This window comes from Macrobrachium nipponense, chromosome 6 (assembly GCF_015104395.2).
Source record: "Macrobrachium nipponense isolate FS-2020 chromosome 6, ASM1510439v2, whole genome shotgun sequence".
Taxonomy (NCBI): Eukaryota; Metazoa; Arthropoda; class Malacostraca; order Decapoda; family Palaemonidae; genus Macrobrachium; species Macrobrachium nipponense.
The window spans coordinates 128286315-128299564 of NC_061108.1; the positions used below are offsets into that span (position 1 = coordinate 128286315).

The 13250-nt window shown below is 36.2% G+C and overlaps 1 non-coding gene across 1 annotated transcript; it reads left to right on the top strand.

The window, feature by feature from the left end:
* The first annotated feature begins 11770 nt into the window (after positions 1 to 11770).
* On the top strand, positions 11771 to 11841 carry Trnag-gcc (transfer RNA glycine (anticodon GCC)). The gene has a single exon. It is a non-coding gene; the product is annotated as a tRNA-Gly (tRNA).
* Positions 11842 to 13250: the final 1409 nt, after the last annotated feature.

Sequence of the window (13250 nt, forward strand, 5' to 3'; positions counted from 1 at the left end):
AGAGAATGAAATCAACAAAATGCTTAAGAGATGAACGAGGTAGTTGTAAAAAATTGCAGGAGTTACACGGATCAAATATGTATTTGTGTTGAGACGTTGTGCGTTCGTGTATAGATTTTCAAATGCCATTCTGGTGGTTTTTGTGGAATACGAGAAGGCATTGGACAGCGTCCACTATCCAGTATTATCTAAGGTCTTCATTCGTAATGGATTTCTCTGGAAATGTTTAGTGCAAATTAAAATTATCCATGAATTAAATACATATTTATGGTGATGAGATATTATCAAATGAATTTCCAGTAAATATTGGGGTGCAACAAAGGAATGTTATTTCACCTTTTTTGTTTTCTGAAAAGAAAACTATTGTGCTGGCTTTGTCTGTCCGAACTTTTTCTGTCCGCCCTCAGATCTTATAAACTACCGCGGCTAGAGGGCTGCAAATTGGTATGTTGATCATCCACCCTCCAATCATCAAACATACCAAATTGCAGCCCTATACCTTCATTAGTTTCCATTTTATTTAAGGTTAAAGTTAGCCGCAATCGTGCGTCTGGCAGCGTTAAAGGCCGGGCCACCACAGGGCCGTGGCTCAAGTTTCATGGGCTGCGGCTCTTATAGGATTATACCGAGACCACCGAAAGGTAGATCTACTTTCGGTGGCCTTGATTTTACGTTGTACAGAAAACTCGATTGCGCCGAAGTTTTTTCTGCGCATTTTTTACTTTTTTTTTCTTTTTTCTATAATGAAATAAATTGGTGGAAGATGGAAGAGAAGGTAAAGAATCAATATACAGACGTTGCTGTTTTAATCGGTAAAATAAAACGAGAATGACAAAGGTTGATTATGAAAATGCTAATGGAATACATCTATACGTTGCGTTATGAAACTCAAAATGAATTTGAGGAAGCAGACGTTATAAAACCAGAATATGCACAATTGGTTGAAATAACATTGAATGGAGAAAGGATGAATGAGGTTGAATCTTTTGAAATATTTCTGAACAAAGACATCCAGCACAGGTTCTCTTGAGTTGGAATTTAGTGAAAGACTAAAACGGCCAAAACAGTCAATGAATAACTTTTGGAAATAAAATGGAATGAAGCTGCATAAGAATGGCAGATTATACAATCAGTCAAACACGATCTACGTTGATATGCTGACATAAATATTGGTATGACGATGACAATTTGAGAATAAAACTTATAAAATTAATATTTAGTCAGAAGGCGGGGTAAGAGGAGGAATGACTTAGTAGGAAGGCGGGGTAAGAGGAGGAATGACACTATAACTCTATAAGGAAAATGATTGAAGTTCCATACGTAGATGATAGTGAACCTTACTTGAATAATAATGAAAGGAAGATGGAGATGGCTTGGACATGTCTTCTGGAAGACCCGGAGCTACTTAGAGGGGAACTACGAGGAGGGAAGCTGGGTATGAGTGGATATTAGTGGAAGACAAAGAACTGGAAAGATATGAATGAAAGAATTTCACAGAGGCCATTTGCGTCACACGGCGTAGGAGATGATGATGATGATGATGATGATGATTATTATTATTACAGGTTTTATTGAAAATAATGGCTATTTCAGCTGCGTTTATTTTGAATATAAGTTTCTCTATGAAATGTCAGTAATAAGAAGAATAGAGAAACTTCTGTACAAAACAAACGCGGCTGAAATACCCATTATTTTTAATAAAACCTGTATTAATGAAGGTCATCTTCCAGCATATTATTATTATTATTCTTATTATTATTATTAAAATAGTTTTTCCAGAAAACTGAGCCGATTCTTAGCGTTTTCAGAACTGGCCCGAAGGTTTTGCTTTTATTTCTGTTTTGTCAAAGTTCCATTTCAAAAACTTTATAACGATTAATTTTCTAACAAAATTTCACTGATCGATACATTTCCAATGATCGATTCATTTCCAAAACTGGATGTTTGCTATTGATTATACATTGGACATTCATGTAGTAAAATGTATGATTGATGATAGTGCAACTACTACTACTACTACTACTACTACTTCTACTACTACTACGTCTTATATTTGACCTAGAGACGAAAATACTTGAAATATTAGCGTAATCAACCATGTCTAGAAGAGTGACCTCATGTTTGACAATTTGAATCGGGGTTGTCCGACCTTGAATTCAACTGACCCAGTAATTCACTCGTCCGTGATTTTATAGCCGTTCGTTTCATAATTTTCAGTGTCATTATAGTGTCTCTCTCTCTCTCGGTCTCTCTATCTCTACTATCTCTCTCTCTCTCTCTCTCTCTCTCTCTCTCTCCGCTTGGTATAGTTACGTTATGCATACACCTAGGAGATTTTGTATCTTGCAGCCTTTAAGTAATTTGTCTTTTGTTTGCATAACATATATATATATATATATATATATATATATATATATATATATATATATATATATATATATATATATATATATATATATATATATATATATCATACATAATATATATATATATATATATTTATATATATATATATATATATATATATATAAAGCAGGTGCGTAATACGTATATAGTTACACACTTTTTTTATTTATCTTGATGACACATTTCCCTGTCGTGCAACCGCGTGAACTCTATAAATTACTTGTTTGCGGACTTTTGATCGTATGGTGAAGCTGACGTTGCATGCAGCTGTCAATAGTGATGTTTCATCGATTTTTTAAGTAAAACTGTTGATTTTATATACTGTAGGTATATTTTGTAATTGTTTTTTTAACTGGTATTCATCGCTAGAGATTTTCTTTTTAGGAAGATGAGTTTTCTTTGACATTTGTTTTTTTCTATTTTCCTCCCCTCCCCTCGGAGCCTTCTCCTACCTTCTCTCCTCTCCCCCTCCCCCTTCTCCCTTTCCCCTTCTTTATCACTAAGCATCATTTCCCTTTGAATGTACAGGAAACACAGAGAGCGAGAGGAAACCATGCACGTGTTAACACCATCCGAGCACACGCCATTATCGCCTTACCTGACTCTGCCCCTAAGGCTCAAAATCCCTTGACCCCTTTTTCCCCTTACAAGCGGTCCGATTTCCTGTCGGGGTCTGACCGACCCCCGACATAGTGACCCTTTGGTGAAGTGTAGGTTTTTTCTTTTTTCTTTTTTCTTTTTTTCCTTTTTTTTTAATGTAATCTCGTATTTCTGTATCTTTCGGAAGTCGGAGGAACGAGGCAGATTTTGTCTTTGAGTGGTCCAGTGGTTCACGAAGGTATGACACGATTGAAGAGGAAATATTTTTTTTTCAAAGATATTTCGGTTTCGTTTAAGAAGTAATTGGTAACACGTGGCACGTGCTTCTGCTACACCTGATGGTGACGGAGAGGTAGTCTCTCTCTCTCTCTCTCTCTCTCTCTCTCTCTCTCTCTCTCTCTCTCTCGTACTGGTCGCTAATTCATGTGGGGTTCATGAGTTGTAGTTTTCATTTTACTCTTGACAAATTGAGAAATTTCGGCTGATTTGACTTTTCAGGATTTGAGTTCATGTTTCTTGTTGTGATCTCACAGCATTGGTAAATTCCTCTTCTTCTTATTATTATTGTTGTTATAGTTGATGTTGTTAATTTTAATAATAGTAGGAGGCAGTTCTGGGAGATGCTGTATGTATGTTTTTTGTCAAATGCTTTTGGAGCCTTTTTCTCGGAGAGGAAAGTTCTGCTAAATTAAAAAATGAAGTAAGTATCCTCTTGGAGTTGGAGCAATTTGCCCTAAAAAAAGAATAATATATATATATATATATATATATATATATATATATATATATATAGATATATATGTGTGTGTGTATATATATACATATATACACATATATATGTATGTATATAAATATATATACACATTTATATATATATATATATATAGTTATATATATATATATATAATATAAATATATATATATATATATATATATATATATATATATATATATATATATATATATATATATAGATTTGCAAAAGAAATATGATTGAAAAATGCTATAAAAATATTTTGAAACATGTGCTCGGACGATGCGGTTAGTTATACGTTTCTACTTCATTACGAATTTCAGTTCTTTATGAATTTCATTTTTTTTTATAGGTCGGCTATGGGCCAAGGAAAAGTTCATTAGGGTTATTAAGGTCATGTATGGATTATTCCTTAAGCTTTCATCTGGTTGTTCATTGTACGGATCGATGTCTCTGGCCCATTGATGCTCCTTTTGTAGCCCAGACCCTTTAGGGCATTAAGGAATAGGGAGTAAGAATTATTTTAATTGTTTTTATATATATATATATCATATATATATATATATATATATATATATATATATTATATTAAGTTGCAAATGTCCTTTAATTAATATCCAATTCGCTCTACCTCGGAATTAATATATTTTCATAAATGTTAACCAAAGGGGAATTTTTTAGTTGATAGTAATTTCGTCCTTTCGTGGATTCTAACCAGAGAGAGAGAGGAGGAGAGAGAGAGAGAGAGAGACCGACGAGAGAGAGAGAGAGGTAAGACATATGGAATGCGTGCACCTCGAAAGGAATTCAAGTCTCCTCGAGTGCCGATGCTGCGTTTCTGGTCTCTGAATTCGTATCTATCTAAATGTAATTCGAATTTCCATCCATTGCGAAACGGAACGAATTCACATCTTCATCTGTAAGCGTGAACTTCCTTCCCACTGTGCTGTGCCCCCGGACGGTGTGTGTGTGTGTGTGTGTGTGTGTGTGTGTGTGTGTGTGTGTGTGTGTGTGTGTGGGCACACCTGGACAGACGACCATGACCATATAAGTAATATTCGTGTTAATTGCGAGGGTAATGCCCATACCCAAAGCGATATTCAGTTTTTTTTTTTTTTTCAATTTCAACCGGCATTCCGTCCTCTCCCCCGAAGTGGAAATGCGACGAAATACGTCGGCGACAAGAAGGAGACAACGGCTGACTGCGACATCGTCGTCGTCAGTGACTTCGTCGTCACCATCGCCAGATGCAATTTGTCAAAGCGTGTGTGTGTGTGTCTGTAAAGGGCGCTGACGAGTCGGGGATATTTGGGGTGGGGGGGGTGGGGGGGGGGGGGCGCTGGGGAAGCAATGCTCAACTTGCAGACAGGTAATTAGCACAGCGCGTTGGCCAGACACCTGCTCTCTCTCTCTCTCTCTCTCTCTCTCTCTCTCTCTCTCTCTCTCTCTGATGAAGCCATTGGGAGACAATGATCGGTCCAACCGTAGAACTGCAAATAGAAGTGGAAAGAAACGTTACGTAATTATGTTAATTACGCCTCCATGTTTTAGGGGGGGGCGGCGGTGTTTTCAAGGGATAAGGCGAAAGGCGAATGCATGTACGTGCGTGTGTATATGTGTGTGTGCAATTGTCAGTGTGCATGGTATATAAGGTCATATGTACATACATATGTGTAGTATATATATGTATTTGGTGACTACATATATATATATATAATATATATATATATGGCATATATTTATTTGTATTTGGATATAAAATATGTAGTATATATATATATACAAATAACAAATGTATGCATATATATATATAAATATATATATATATATATATTATATATAATATAATATATACAAATACAAATGTATGCATTATATATATAATATATATATATATATATATATATATATTACAAATACAAATGTATGCATCTATGTATGCATACACGTATTATTTATATATTTATACTTTACTTATTTATATGTTTATTTATATGTATAGCCCGTAGAAATAAAATTAGTTTTACCTGGGAAATACCTTACACCCAAAGGGAAATTGCTTGGTGGGATAAATTTACTGCCATTTCCCATCTCTCTTTAAGGCAAAATCTTCAGCTGGAAACCCTCAAGAACAGAGTCAGAGATATGTTATAGTAAAAGGTAACAAATAAGTAAATAAGAGTAAACAGAAAATAAAAACGATGAACCCGAATGAATTCGCACCTCGACTAAACATTTGGAAATCAAAAGATTCCTTCACAACTGCGCTAGACATACTATTCTACATTTTAGGTAACTCAGATTAAACTCCTAGCTCCTTTTACTGTACCTCCGTTCGTATTCCCTTTTTTCCATCTGACTTTCAACCCTCTCTAAAGAGTTGTTTCGTAATGCAAATACAAGTTTTTTTTCCTTGTTACACCTGTCTAACCTTTTTCCTGCCAATTTTCGTTTCAGCGCTGAATGACCTCATAGGTCCCAGAGCTTGGTCTTTTGCCTCAATTCTGTATTTTGTTCTAAAACTCATGGCTAACTGAGTAGTATTAAACCTGGTACAAAAAACTGCACACTGCTTGCACCCTATTTCGAACGAAAAGGCATAGGTTCGAATCCTGGCCGGGACAGATACGATTATATATGATTCCTATTGGACGTGAGTTATTCCCCAGGTAAAGTGAATTCGATAGTATTTGGGCCTTAAAATCTACAAGAAATGGAATTGGAGGAAAGTCACGAGTGAATTGGTAAAGTCTTATCATGTCGATCATTCTTTGGTTGTTTTGTCGTTTTTTATTATTTGTTATTATTCCAGTATTTCGAGAGAATGAAAATTCATTTGATAATTTTATTTATATAGTGAAGACTGGCATAGATCAGGGATCAAACCCTCATATTTCCGTATAATCCTGGTCTCTTCGAAAGGGTCCTCTTTTGACAGTTGTCCAAAATTTTTCGAGGTCGGATTTTATTGTTTGTTGTGCGGGGAGGGATGGCGGCAGTATTACAGTGATAGTTAATAGTCGAAGAAATTTTGTTTGAGGCTTACATGAATTCATTTATATTTGTTAGTGTGCTGTCAATATTTTTAATTATAAGGGTAATTTGATACTACTACTACTACTACTACTACTACTACATACTACTACTACTACTACTACTACTAATAACTACTAATAATAATAATAATAATAATAATAATAATAGTCATAATAATAAAAAATTATCACTCATTGATGTCACGATACCGTGGGACACCGGAGTAGATGAGAAAGGAAGAGAAAAAATTGATAAGTATGAAGACCTGAAAATAGGAATAATAAGGATATGGGATATGCCAGTGGAAATTGTAACCATCATAGGAACATTAGGCATGATCCCAAGATCTTTGAAAAGGAACCTGTAAAAACTAGATTCTGAAGTAGCTCAAGGACGCATGCAGAAGTGTGTGCTACTAAGAACAGTGCACAAAGTAAAAAAAGTGATTGACTCCTAAGGAGGCAGGGTGCCACTTTGAACCCAACACTATAAAAACCGCCCAGTCGATTAGGACGACTGTGAAAGGCAATAATAATAATAATAATAATAATAATAATAATAATAATGATGGCTATGGTCAACATTAACGTTCTTCAAAGATGAACTAAGAACCTTTTCTTAGGTATTAAATCTTGCTATGTATTTAACAATGCATTCATATCATTAAACCCGGCGGGAAATATTGTCCTCTTCAACAGAATGAATGAATCAAAATCTTACAGAGGAGTGTTTTACATCAAATTCCTGTTTGAAATTCTTACTAATTGACCATTCCGGTTTGTTGTGGTTGTACTTATTATATGGGGTTCTGTGCTAAAGCAGGTGTTGTTAGTGATATTTGCTTAGATTTTGTTAATAGTATCTGCTCAAATTAGTTCTCTGCAGAATCACAGATTCATTCATTTGTTTGTCCACTGTTTTTTGTACTGGCTTTGATTGACTTTCATTTGACTTTTAATTCATTTTTATTTATACTGTGAACTGCTTTGAAAAGGAAACTGATGTGTTGATTTGAATCACAAATAGTGGATAGCAAGTTATTGAATTATCAGCAGTATTAGTTTGTAAATTTTAGCGATATTATAAAGATGGAACGTTCAACTTAATGGCCTTAACTAGGGAGAAGAATATTGAAAACTTCCAGTGGCTATTCAGTCCTGTCACTAGATTTACTCCTTTGGTTTTTGGGAGATGAATTATGGACCGTTTTATCTAGTACCAATGTACCTGTTTTATCTCAAATGCTTTAATATTCTATATATAATTTTGCAAATTCATTCTGCTAGAATTATCATCCCGCGATTTTTTTATTTTTTTATTTTTAGTTATCGTTATGCTCAGTGGCACGGGAACGTTACACCAAGCTTATCAATACAACTAGTAATTCATTAGTTTTTGCTGCTCTCACACGCGACCTCTTCCTGTTTTTTTAGAACAAACTTAATCTACCTGATTGAAAAAAAGTTAATCCGAATTGGATAAACCTTATGGGGGAAGGGAGTGCCCCCACTCACCTCTGAAGGGAGAAGAGGGGGGGATTCTCCGCTCCCCACTTTGAGGGGAGAGGGGTGGGTTCTCCACACCCCAACTGAGAGATAGGAGGAGGCGGAGGAAGGTGTTCTCCATTCCCCACATGAGAGGGGAGAGGAAGGGGATTCCCCATTCTCAACATGAGAGGGGGATGAATGGGGGTTCTCCACTCCCTACTTTAAGGGGAGAAGGATGGGTTCTCCATTCCCCACCCGAAATGGGGAAGGAAGGGGTTTCCCCACTCCCCACCTGAGAGTTGAGGAGGAAGCGGGTTTCCTCACTCCCCACCTGAGAGTTGGTGAGGCAGAGAGGGTTCTCCCCTCACCACCTGAGGGTTGGTGAGACAGTGTTCCCCACTCCCCACCTGAGAGTTGGTGAGGATTTGGGATCTCCACTCCCCACCTGGCTCTTGGGCTCCAAGCGCCACGGGCTGGAACTTGCCACATCGGAGTACCTGGCTCATGCAAGTCGAAATGAGTCTATATAAAGGTGAGAGAGCCAGGTGGTGTGTATGCACAGGTAACTAACTACTTGCCCTGGTCGGTAGTCCTGGGACCGTGAAGGAACAGAATGGGAATAGGTGAGGGGGCGGGGGGGGGGGGGGGGGAGAGGATAAAGAAGGTGCGGTGGGTTTTGTGTAAAGGGAAGGGGGGAACCTCCACCTGTTTCCTGCTGGACTTCTGAAAATGTGTGGCGAGGGGAAGGGTGGTTGTTTGGGGAGGGGGTTGTGTGATAGGAGGAGGTTGATTTGGTTTGGGGGGCTGGAATGGAGTGGGGGAGAAGGAGGGGGGGGGGGAATTTAATCGAGGCTGCTGGTCATGGGGAGAATAAGACATCAGGCAATTAAAAGCCAAATTAATTAAGTAATACGGTGCATCGCTATATTAGAACTATAAATAACAACTAAAAATCCACACTTGAGCAATGATGTATTTTTAAAACAAATTACAAAAATTGTGAATTTTCGACCATTTGTTCTTATACATAATTGTTGTTTTTTTTTTTTACTTATTATAGTTAAGTAATATTCACGTACAATGACCTTGAGCAGAGGTCTTATATGGAAGAGGTAGAGCTATTGAGAAATTGCATATAAAAAAATTCTTCAGATCTTTTTTATATTTAGTTAACCATTCCCCTTTATATGACGGTTTCTCCTCAAAGAAAGAAAATTGTAGTCACTACCTCATCATCGCTTCACAAAAATTCTCCAGGTATTTCTTATTTAAATTAATAAACCAAATCCCTTTATATGACGTTTCTCTTCAAAGAAAAATGAAAAATTCTCCAGATATTTCTTTTTTTAATCAATAAACCAATCCCCTTCATACTGGTTTGCTCTTGAGAACGAGAATATTGCAGTCACCTCCCCATCAGCCGTTACATATACCTGCACATATGTTTCAGGTAAAAATCTTCTCTTTGTAAGTGTTGTCCGTTTTAATGAGATTGGCGTCATGAGACTTTTGTACATTTTCTGGAGACATGCCTTTGGAGTCCCGTCTTAAAAGGCTCCCGCAGCTGCGGAATCTGCAGGAGAACCAACAGATGTAGCAGCTGCAACGTCATTTGCTGTAACAGTTGAGGTTCCTTCTTTTCGAAATGAGAAACATCACAAGTAATTGTTGCAGTCGGATTTTTCTTTTTAGCATATTTAAATGTGACTTTTTTTTTTTAATCGTTTTATTTCTTCCAGTAATTTATATGTTACAAATGAATACACTAAAATTTAATATAGTTTCATTTGCAAAGCAAATAGAATACGTTTTTATGTAGTTTAGATTTACGCAGGTGTCATTCAATCTTATTTTCAAGTCTAGATAATCGAGAATGTTTTCATTAATTTCTAGATACTTCAGATTGTTTTGATGAAAGTCTAGATATTCAAGAATGTGTTGATTAAAGTCTAGATATTCAATAATGATTTGAATGAAATCTAGATACTCAAGAATGTTTTGATTAAAGTGTACATCAAGAATATGTTGGTTAAAGTTTGGATACTCGAGAATGTTTTGATATAAGTCTAGCTACTCAAGAATATATGTGGACTACTCAAGAATGTTTTGATTAAAGTCTAGACACTCAAGAATAATTTAATTGAAGCGAATGGCTCAATTTCCTTTGCTACGTAAGAAACTCTCTCTCTCTCTCTCTCTCTCTCTCTCTCTCTCTCTCTCTCTCTCTCTCTCTCTCTCATAAATTTTATGCAGCGTTCAAGAGCATATTAAATAGAAGCTCATACCGGATATGATTACAAATTACAACTGCGCGCAATACGCAGTTCCTTTGCGTATTTAACCAGCAATGAAAGTATCCCCTGGGCATTACGCACGTCAGCGTACATCAGTTCTGTCGCTTGTATCTGTCCCGTTAAATTGGGAGAATCCATTCTTAATTCAACTCCAGTGGCGTAAATGGGAGGGTTTTGTCGGGCCGTGCAATTACAACAATTACGACCCATTTTCGCCACAACCCGCGCCGTTTCGTGTTTCATAGTTTAATAGTATTTATGTCTGGTTATTTAATTGCTTTTCTTGTTTGCTGTTGTGATGGTTGCTTCTTTTTTCGAGCAAGTTATGGATTTCGAGTTTTAATACTTAATCATTATTTCTTCTTGATATTTTTATTTGGGTAGCTTGCTTGACTATCAATGCATTCTTCAAAATGTTATAGTTGGTGTTTAACAGTTTATGCAATATCTCAGTAATTAACTATTAGGAATTTTCATGTATTCTGGTTGATAATTGCTGATCAATTTGTGCAGTCATACATACATATTTGATTAAATAATTCAATATCTTGAGCATACAAAAGAAATTAGGTCACTACTTACTTTTTTAAGCTCAAACACATTCACACATACATTGTATATATATATATTATATATATATATATATATATATATATATATATATATATATGTGTGTGTGTGTGTGTGTGTGTGTGTGTGTGTGGAGGGGTGTGTCTGTCTGTAGAATATACTGGTCACTTTAAACAGATACATACGTATGTGGCTATTAGAATTATACACACAGACACACATACATACATATATATATATATATATATATATATATATATATATATATATAAAGGCAAAAGCCACGAAGGAAAGTGAAACATTGGAGTACTGCTGCAAGGCCTTTCGACTTTCTCTCCTTTACTAATTAGTCTGCTTAGTAACGAGAGTTGAAAGGCCTTACTGCAGTACTCTATTGTTTCACTTTCCTTCGGCCTTTGGCTTTATTTGCATATTCCTCACGCTCCAAAATAACGTGATTCAGTTTTATATAATATATATATATATTATGTGTGTGTATACTATATTTGTATGTATGTATGTATAATGTTTAAACAGGCAGTATTTATTTATATAATTTTGAGGTAAAGTTTCTAAAGCATTAAAGGAACATCTTAAATATAAGCTTGATGAAGATTTATCAAGCATCGGTGGTTCAGTGGTAGAATTCTCGCCTGCCACGCGGGAGGCCCGGGTTCGATTCCCGGCCGATGCATAGATTTTTTTTAGTGGTAGAGTTTGTAATTAAAAAGAGTTAAGAGACCTAGGATGTTTAATAGGATCTTCTTCATCGTTGTCGTTAATACCTTTCCATGACATAATATTCCCCTACACAATCACTCCATCTCTTTCTTGGTCTTCCCATCTTCCTTCTACCCCACACTTCCATTTCCATCGTATGTCTTCCAACATGATGTTCCCCTCTCCGTAAAAGGTGTCCATACCATCGAAGCCTTTCCTCTTATATCTTCTTTGTTTATTAGAATAGTTTCCTTAATTAAATACTTCACTTCCCTGTAGGTATATATAGCGTAGTTGATTTGACTCAACGAATGTGTTCAGAAACTTGCAACAGACTTTAGAACTCTTGGATGAGCGACAAATGTGCCGTATTGGATGTATAATTTAGCTGCTACCAGGACCCAGTGGCTGCTTCACTGGTTATCGTATGGTAACCATCTAACCAGTGTTCACAAACCTTGAGCAGTGGCATAGCCTTTGCACCACGGTCTTTCACGATCATTAATTTTTGTTTCCAGATGTTCAGTTCATCATGTTGAACTTAGACTCTCTCTCTCTCTCTCTCTCTCTCTCTCTCTCTCTCTCTCTCTCTCTCTCTCTAAATTTGTAAATATTCAGAATACCAGTTCAGCTTGTTGAACTTAAAAGGACTGAACTAATATTGCTCAAAATTAAGAAATATTTTCTAAGGAAAGGGCTATTATTAAATGCCACCAAAACGCAGTGCATGTTTGTGGGTAGCTCACAGTATATTAGCAAAATTCCAGATGACATTGTAATAAAATGCGATTGGATAAGTAAAGATAAGTCACATGTGAAAAATCTAGGTCTACACATGGACAGGTATATGACATTCAGTACTCACATTGACGAGCTGAGTAGAAAAGTCAGTGGCATTCTAATGTATCTAAGTAGAGTAAAAGATTACTTTGATGATACTACTCGAGCCTTGATTGTGGAAAGCCTGGTCCTGAGTGTAATAAACTACTGTATTAAGATATGGGGAGATAACAAATGATATGCACATGGAAAAAGCTCAAAAATCCAAAACTTCGCAGGTAGGAGTAGCCGTTATTGGGGTGAAAAAACACGATCACATCACCCCAACCCTCCAGCAATTAAAGTGGATAAAATTAAAAGAAAAGTGTATGTACGATGTTTGTGTTTTTGTTTTTAAAAGTTTGAGAAAAGAATATCCCAACTGGCTATACACATTTCCTACAGTTGGTAATTGTAGGAATGCATTAACAAGACAGAATGAATCTATATGTAGACAGCTATCGAACAGATTTAGGTTCCACCAGCTCGATGGCAATAAGGGGCCCAGCTTGCTGGAATAAACTACCTCTGGAATTAAGAAATGTATAGATGTTAGTTCTGAGT